This window comes from Rhamphochromis sp. 'chilingali' (assembly GCF_963969265.1).
Source record: "Rhamphochromis sp. 'chilingali' genome assembly, chromosome: 12".
NCBI lineage: Eukaryota > Metazoa > Chordata > Actinopteri > Cichliformes > Cichlidae > Rhamphochromis > Rhamphochromis sp. 'chilingali'.
Genome location: NC_137939.1, coordinates 21,907,925 through 21,917,529, shown reverse-complemented (window position 1 = coordinate 21,917,529; position 9,605 = coordinate 21,907,925). Strand labels below are relative to the sequence as shown.

Genomic DNA, 9,605 nt, shown 5'->3' with positions numbered 1-9,605 from the left:
CAATCATGGCCATGTACACCTGAAATCAGTCACGGTGAGACTATATTACTGGGAAGGCTGAACTGCTTTCTGCACATAAATTATTACTGAATTTTGTTTATACTGCATAAAAGTGTAATAATAACAGAAAATGTCAGTAGTTCATGCTGAAGCAATAAACAATATAAAAACCTTTGTGGTAGCAGGAAGCACAGAAACTGACAAACACACGCGCCAGTAGTAATAAAAGTCTGCATCAAAGAAAACAGGGGTTACCATGCTATTAAGCAATGCTCGACGCTGTGAAGTGCACCTACAGTTACATTTACATCTGTGGAAAACTGTGGTGTTGCCAGGCATTACAATGGGCCAGACAGATCTATGGCCTGATGCCCAGAACTCTGCTACTCAGAGTCCCAAGGCTCAAACTGCAACTCCCAGTCTAGCTGCTAATGTAACCTCTCCATCCCCTCTTCCCACAGTACACATGACTGAAGGTGTGTGAGGGTGAGTAAGAGGCGAAGGTACAGAAAAACTGCAACACAATCAGTCGCTGTTCTAACGTTTCATAGCCGTGGCATCTCATTAATTGACTGTTGATGTTTTGGTTATGTAACGAGCCGCACATTCCTGATCCATCTGTGACTACAGTAAGGTGCAGTCACAGATGGATACTTTCATCTGCTGGTAGCACAACGTTGCCCAACCACCATGTGTGTTTACAGTGTGAGTAATTGGATTTAAGGTTTTTGCTGTCTTAAATGTGTAATTTTCACCCTTCTCTGCTTTGACAATATGTGTAAAAACATGTCTAAAGATAATAAAGACGATCACTGATTAAATAAACTGGGACAACTAACAATGATGAGCAGTGACAATTTATGTGAAACGGTACGTTTTGACTCATGAGGTTATGCGACCTGTTTCAGGTTTTCATCTGTCAGGCTCTCTCTCTCTCCTAGAACCATGAAATGCTATGAATTTTTTCAAGAAGCTTAAAATGCTCTGTTTGTTGTGCTATGCTGAGTTGCAGCTCTCTCTGTGCTTTCATTAGAAGACTTGCTGGCCTCTCCTTTAGCCTGCACTGAATCACAACTCTGGCAGGGCACAGATAGTTGCAAATGTGAGCAGGAATACCAAATATCACATACCAGCACCCGTCATCTGCTAAGTAAGGGTTTCATTCAACTGCAAGCAACACCGGACCCAGTAATTACCAGTCTTATTCTAAAGGTATGCAATTCATTATGATTTACTTCGTATTTGGCTTTTAAGCCCAGGTGTGATTCTACTTTTGCTCAGACTGAATCACTCTCTGAATCCCAAAGTCTGTCACTGGGGTGCAAAAGCAGAGCTAATCAAATCCTGGTGCCCACCCAATTGAGATGGATCACAGTTAGGGGAGAACAGAATAATTCATGGACCCCCCAAGCTCAAGTGACTGGCCAAGGTGAAAATCAGTAGACTTTTATTGCAACCATGATTATTTATTAATGCCGCCTTGGCCTTCATCAATTCAATAATTAAGACTATGCAGCACTATAGTTAGTTTTACATTTTACACTTCAAAATTTATAAAACTTCTGCGAACACTGTTATGCCTTCCAGACTTAATGTGTCATTGTGTTAGACACTATTTTTCAAAGTGAGAATGCGCTTATTTGGGAAAGAAAATGTATTTAGTCTATAACTGTTGTAGTCAAGAGGTGAGAAAGATCTATAGCTGGAGCTCAAATGTAAAAGCTTACATAAAGAAAAGAATCCCTGTGCATTTCTTCCAACCAGTATTTTATAACTGTCTTATAACTCTGGGTTCTCTGTGTTCCTCTCAGAGTCTAAAGACATGCAAGTTAGGTTAGCTGTTGATTCTAAACTGACTGTAGGTGTGAATGTGAGCGTGAATGGTTGCCTGTCTCTCTGTGATAGGTCTGTGATACAGCAGTGACCTATGCAGGGTGTACGCTTCCTCTCGCCCTATGACAGCAGAGACTGGCTCAAGGCCCCTCGTGACCCTAAATTGGATAAGTGGTAAAAAAAAAAAAAAGGATGGATGGAGGGTGAAGCATCCATATAACCACCAATAATGACTTTAGGTAAGTTTGATGCCATTCTCTAATAAACCACACCTAAGAAGGAGCTTATAGCGTGCAGTTGATGGGCCCTTTCATAGACTAATTATTTGATTCAGTCAGTAATAAAAAAAACAACAAAATAAAAATAAAACGTTGGATTTCCAGGCTGTGCAGAATCTTCCACTAGTCTGCTGCTTTTTTTGTTCAGCTTGCTCTTCAAAATATTATGAAGAACTCTCAAATGCTTCTTGAACAGGGCTGCATGACATCTGAACTAAAATCCATTTATAGATTTTCTAACTTCAATGGTTACGACTGCTTTCTTGGTTTTAGTGTCCTTAACAGCCTGCTCATTTATCGAGATGCTTAGGCCAAGGACGAATGAAAGTCAAAAGCTTCATTGTTCTTAAATTATTAAAATTGTAAAAACAAAACAAAAACAAAACACATTTACTTGATGATCTATTTTGGTCAATAAAAGATTTACTAAGTGCAAAAATCCTGACAGGTGCTTTGATTGTTTCTGCTCAGATCCTCTCATGCAAAGAGTTTGTATAGGTGTACGAATGCTGCTAATCATTATTTTTGAAAGAAAAAAAAGTTAAGGAGGAGGAGGAGGAGGAGGAGGAGATTCTCCATCAATTATTCAGTTGTTTGGTAAAATATTAGAAGGTTGTGATCAATGCTGGTTGTATTTTTACAGACCCTCAGGCAATGTCTTCCCATTACTCACTTCCCAAAACTAATAGAGCAACACTTGAAAACACGCAATGATATAAAAAATAATAAAGCAGATTAAAGTCTTCAGATGTGAAAAGGTTTACTTAAAGCCCAAATTCATTGTCTACCTTTGACAACAGCTGTTTGACACTTCATGTGAAGATGACACTTTGTAAAAGGTGAAATGCTGACTGTTGTTTCATCATATAAAGTTAAAAAATTATAAATACAATTAAAGAACAAGAAATAAGAAAGGTTTCACTGTAATTTACGGCTTTAATAATGGCCCACAGCTTCCCTTCTGTCACTTGTCTTCAGTTATGTTATTAAATTATTAAGCTAAAGGGTTCTTAGACTAATCTATCAAGCCTGCATTTGTGAATATTAACAAGTAGTTCACAAATGGATTTTAGGGCTAATGACTGAAAAGTCCATTAAATGAATGGAAACAATCAGCCACCCAGTACACTGCTGTGAATGTTAGTAGGTCATTTAGTAGTCAAAATAAACTATCAATTATTAATAAATTCTTGAATAACCCTCCTCATAGGCTCGCACTTATTATTAGCCTTTCTGTGCATTTCAGTATAGACTAAAAAATTCAGACCAGCTGACCATTTCAAGTTTTGAAACAGGATTTTCCTCATTGATTCATTATTGAATATTAAGCTTAACGTACACGTGGATATTTACTCGTGCAAAGCGGGCAATTCATGTTTTTAAGCTCACGACCCCTAAAAAGGATACTCTGACAGGCACAACAAACCGAACCAAAATGAAAGTCCAGTTTGTGACTGAAGCAGCTCGATCGGCTCTGTTCTTTCACTTATGAGAGAGAGAGAACGGTGCAGCTGATTAGACTGATGAATCAATAACTGCACGGTAATGACAAAACTTATAAAGAAAAGCGATTCCAACAAGCAAAATGATCCTTCCCAGGGGAGGGTCCGAGGTAATCGCTGAACATAAAAGTCCAGAACATGGCGTGTGTGCACAAGATTGCGTGCTTGTGCGTGTGGTGGGATGGCAGCATAAAAAAAATGGAGACTGTGATTAAGAACTTCCTCAAGTGCTCAAAAAGACAAACGAACAGCGCCAAGGAGCGACGGCAGTGGAGCTTAATATGCGCTAGTCGGCGCCTTAAGAATGAAATTTAATGCCTGCGTGTTGCATGTGAATTCAGGCAACAGTGCACTCAGAGGAAGACGGAGAGACTTAAACCTGGAAGGGAGCCCACCCTGCACGGGTTTGCTTAACGTGGTGTATCCACGAGCAACAATCATGTCCACAGAGAGTCTGAAATGGCGATAACGCACACAAATATGCTTCCACAGCTGCAAGCATCGCGCATATTTTTGTTGTATGGTGTGTATGCGTGTGTGTGTGTGTGTGAGGATGAGATGCGTCACTGCCTTACAGTAAATAATCTCACCCTAGCAGACGCCAGCAGCAGGGAGAGCCAGCGGGGCTTCCAGTGAGGAAAGTGTGATGCAAATACACGAGAGCGCAGTTACAGTTTTACGCCTAAATCTTTGCAACAGGAGACTGACAGCAGGGATGGAGACAGATCTTTTTAAATCACCTGCTCATGCATCATCCAGGTGCATTTGAGAAACGGCACAACTCTTGACATAAGTTGTCAGCTGCTTAAATCGAGCGCACAAGGACTCTTTTCAACCTGAAATCCTCCTCCTCTTTTCTCTGCTCAAATTAAGTGTCCACCTCGGGGGTTTGACTTATTGATCCGTTTTTCCTTAAATGCAGCTGATTTCAGTTCAATTGATCAAGCAACGGTTTCACTCACTCACTCAGTCCCTGTCCCTCCCCCACCACTTCTTTCCCCCTGTCGCTTTTTGCGTTGCCAATAGTGTCAGTGCTTGACAACGTTTTGTTGAAGCGCTTAAAAAAAGATAGAGGAGAGATAATTTCAGTCGTGCGCGGTGGGAGGGAAGATTTGTGCAGTCAAACAGAAGAATCAGTAGACGAAGAGGAGGGGAAAAAAAGTAGGAAATCTCTGCAACCGCTGGAGTCTCATTCAGCACCGCTCGCTCCTGGACAGCGTCTGAGCGGCGGAGTTGATCGAGAAACAGGGGATTTGTTCAAACATCCAATCTGGGAGTAACACTGAATTTAAACGGGGCGCTTAATTTTCTTCACGACTTACAATCCACATTGGTATGTTCACTTCCCACACCTGTCATGCTCTTCTTTTGAATTGAATCTGTGCGGCAAGCAGCGTTTCAACAGCGAGGGAGTCCAGAACTGACTGGAGCTGGTGCCGCCAAACAAAGACGCTGGAAGAAAAAAGAAACCTGGACGGCATCGCAGCTCGCAGAAGTTCTTCTCCTCCACTTTGGGCTCACTTGTATCAGGAAGATTTAAAGGTAACCGGTATTCTTTTCTTTTACACTCTTATACTGGCGTCAGCGAGCTTTAGGAGTGGTATGACAGCCAAGCATCCCAGAGTTACGCAGCTGTGTTGTGGTTTCTGCCTGTGAGAGTATGCTGCACAAACAGTCTAACCTATTAAGCTACTTAATTGGCATCTTGGTGTGCTTTGGAAGCAGTAGTCCATTATATTAAGAACACACACCAACAATTAAGGCAGTCGTATCTTGTTTCATTGCCTTTTGACTAAACCCAATATCAAATAGTGACTTTACAAATCTCCTGGTGTGTATGCGTGCATTGCAAGATTTAGTCCTGTTTTGGGGAGGCCGTGGTCTTTGTCCGGTCACATACTCAACAGATGAATCACATTTGCTGAAAGGCTTTTGGAGGAAGAACGAAGCTGGTGGTAATCGTGGAGCTGATTGGAGGGGGGGCTTGGCAGTACAATGAAGCCCTTCATCAGCTGTATCTATAGGAGCTCCCGCTGCAAACCCCTCTCTTTTTTTTTCCGCTCCACTTGGCTAGATCCTTGCAGAAGCAAATCGGGGAAGTCTATAGGAGTAATCAGTGAACACACACGGTAATCCTAAAGTAATGTATTCATTTAAGATAGATATGAAGATGCTGCTAATGACGAATATGCCAGCTTTTACATGGTTGTCTGGAAGAATAGGTGCCAATCCATCTTTGCATTTAATTATTTTCAAGTGAGACTTGACGCTCTGGCGGGTGATGGTGACGCCTCTCTGATAGGCTAATGCACCTCTGTTGGAGAATGCATTGATTAGAGCTCACGTTTCTGCTACTCGCAGGTTATACATGATGGTTGTTTCATTATGTCAAAACAAAGTATACACTGATTTCTTAAAGATTTTCTTAAATTTAAGTGATAAGAAGTGCAATTTCCCTCTAGATTTATAAAGAAATAAGAAGAAAATCTGCTTAAACACTGTTCTGATATGAAAGGTATTATTTTATCCTTTTTTTTGTTCCACACAGAGGTTTTAATGGATATGCTCTGTTTCCACTTTCTTTTTAATTTTTATGACAGTCTGGCTTTTGCAGGTTTGTTAGGTTCCACTCTAAATCTCTCCAGAGCCTAACCTCCTCATCTACTTCAAATGCCTCACTGGATTTCAATTAGTGAGAATGATTTAATTTGAGCTGATACTCTTCAAAACGCACACAAAATGTGAAAGGCATGTGGTAGCAAATGACAACAATAAAAATGACTTTGTATTTGCACACGGTGGGTCTTTAAAGACCAATTAGATGCTCCTTAAGCACTTCTTGAATCGGCTGGAAACATGCAGACATGTTCCACCGAGCCAATAAAATTGAAACTGAAGCATTTAATGTATTTTTTATATTTTTTTAAAGGCATATGGGTCTTTTGAAATCCCCAAACAACCACTTTTAAATACCCATCAGAACCATTAACAGCAACAACTCTTTCCCTTTTTTAAAATTTAATTTTAGATTTATTATAGTATAAACAAAAACAGAAAGGGTGAATTTTTGGGAAAGATCAAGTCTTACCGACAAACGCACCAGAGTATTTGCCCAACAGGAGTTTTTAATGTGCTAATCTTAAATCCCAACAAGTCCCACTAAGATCCACAAGTGGGGACAAAGATTTTTGACCTCCCCTTTTTGTTTTCATGTGTTTGTGGCCTTAATCAGAACATAAAGTATTAAAGAGTCATCCTGGCTTTCTGAATGTTTGACCGGTATTATCAACTGTGTTGCAGTTACCATTTGGCTTTGCTATTTTTAAAGACAATAATATCAAATTGTCTTTATCATAACAAAGATAATAGGATTTAAATAAAGTGCACTTCTTCAAACACGTCTCATAATTTTCCCAAAGACCCGAGCCCAGAATGTGTAAAGATGACATTTACTGACCCTGAACTGAACCCTGTGAAGCTGTGCAGCACCCCTAATAAGACCTACTGATTAAAGGTTTACATTAGTTCAGAATTCACTGTTCAAGTTAGGGGTTACCAATCAGATGTGAAATTTTAATGCAACCGAAGACGTGCCGTGCCAGAAGCCAACCCCAGCGAAAGAACAATTCCTTCACACATTTGGCAGTTTAAAAAAGCTTGCTTTCCAAAGAAAAAAAAAATCTAAAAACATCGATATTTTTTTACACTTCACTTTCAGAGTATACATGTTTAATGGTGCGAGACAACATCCAGTATTTCCACTCATTAACACACAGAAACCCCTCTAATTTAGATCGAAATCCCAGAGAAACTCGACTAAAAAGCTCACTGCTTATATAAAACCTGTTAGTTTTAAACTTTACATCCAAATGGGCTTTCTTGTACTTTAAGTGTTTCAGATCGGATAATGTTGCCTTTATACCCAGAAAATCATCCAGGACATGTTTACTGTCATTTCCCTCATCTTATGTAATTAATTTTTCATGCTGCTAGGAGTTAGCATGACATTAGAGGAACGGGGCAGAGAAAATCATTTTCCTCACTGGCTTCTCTTCCTTTTTAACACTGTGCTGAAAGCAAGAGCATACGTCAGCGCTGAAATTCACATCCAGCAGTGCATAGAGACCGACAGACAAGATGAGGCAGGCAGACAACGCTTCTCTCTGCCTGTTGGAAGACTTTTAGATATCCATTTCACTGTTGTTCCGGAAGAGGGGTCATAACAACCATCTGCCTCTCTTCATTGGCAGTGAGGCGGTGGAGAGGGTGAGCAGTTTTAAATTCTTGGGGGTAACTGTGACCGAGGACCTGTCCTGGGGCAACCATATCACCTCAGTTGTACGGAAGGCCCAACAGCGCCTCTACTACCTGAGGAGACTGCGGAGCGCACACATTCCCAGATCTCTGATGTTGAACTTCTACAACTGTGCCATCAGCAGCGTTCTGACGTATGGATTTCTAGTGTGGTTCCCCAGCTGCACCAAGGCCGATCAGCAAGCACTCCAGCGGGTGGTGAAAGAAGCTGGCAGAATTATTGGAACAAGTCTGCCAGAGATCAGTAATATCTTCCCCACTCGCTGTCTGAGGAGGGTGCACAGTATCCTGCGGGACCAACATCACCCTGCGCGCCACCTTTTCCATCTGCTGCCCTCAGGGAGAAGGTACAGGTCTATACAGGCCAGAACATCCAGACTGGCCAACAGCCTGTATCCACAGGCTGTGAGGCTCCTGAACTCTCTGCCCCCCTCTCACGGACAATAACCATATCCAACTTCTTAATAGCAATGAACTGGTCTGCATTGGTGCATCATATCTTTATTCTCTTCCCCCTCCTGCCCCCCCCCTCTTTCTTAAATAGATAACTATCATATCTGATATCATATCTCACAGTACAATAATATTGAATGGGTTGCATTGTTGTATTTTGTCATGTTTCTCAGGTCTTTGTCTGAATTTCTACGAACATTATTGCTAAGGATTGTCTTATTGCATTGGAGTCACACTGGGTTAAATATGTACACTTGGGTTTTAAGGGGTATTTATTATTTTCTTCTTTTTTTTGGGTTGTATGGAAGCCCCAAACGCAATTTCATTGTTCTTGACAATGACAATAAATAAATAAATACTAAAAAAAAATACTTCCTTATCACTGCTTCTTGATCACGGAGTGTCTACATTCTGGATCACCACCTCTGCTTTTCCTCCTGGCTGTCCATCTGTTCATCGGGGGGCCGTCTGTGTGGCCTCGCTGTGCTGACCACAGTCTGATGATCTCTAAAACAACAGCAGAGCCATTCCTCACACATTCCTATTTTCTAAACTGCTGCTTCTTCTTCTCTACAATCCTTTAACAAGCTTTCTGGTTTTCGTCTCATTTCTTCCACGTGTGTCTTGTCTGGTAAAAAATAGTTTTGTCGCAAGCTTTGCGTACTTTTCTTGATGATATTTTATAGTCCAGGTGTTCTTGTGTAAAACTACCATGCTATAAGTAAACTGTCTTATCAAAGAATGTGTGCGTAAGAGCTATAACCCGCCTACAGTTGGAACATCTTCATTAGAAGCCTGTTGACACTAATCAGAGATGACAGCCACTGACACTCTGGTTAATTTACAAGATTTACAACACAAACAATAAAGGAAATAATCTTTCCATTCCAGCAAGCGTGTTGTTCATAATGGAGACGTATTTGACAAGGCGTCGAATTAATCTTTGTTCTTATCAAATGTTGTAATGCCACTTGCTGGCCTCAGCAAAACTGGCATCAAACTGCAGTTTAAACTGATGCTTAAATTTGTTCCCCTTGACAGGAGGAACTCATTCAAATAAGTCAAGAGCATAATGGATCCATATCACAACGCACTTGTTACGACTCAGACAACAGGGTTTCGATTTAGCCTTCAGAGTCATAAGATGAAGAATTGCTCATGATCCAACTTAAACGTAGAGTCATCAAGGCCTTTAAAAAGAAAAAAAAAACTCAGATAAGTTGAT

General features: G+C 40.7%; 1 protein-coding gene across 2 annotated transcripts in view; it reads left to right on the top strand.

Annotated features, from left to right (window-relative positions):
- The first annotated feature begins 4,655 nt into the window (after positions 1-4,655).
- Positions 4,656-9,605, top strand: part of LOC308406775 (metabotropic glutamate receptor 4-like) — a 219,593-nt gene continuing 214,643 nt past the window's right edge. For both annotated transcript variants that reach the window (XM_080897992.1, XM_080897993.1), the window contains exon 1: positions 4,656-5,155. The gene's annotated coding sequence lies outside the window, so the exon portion shown is untranslated. The remainder of the gene's footprint in view (positions 5,156-9,605) is intronic.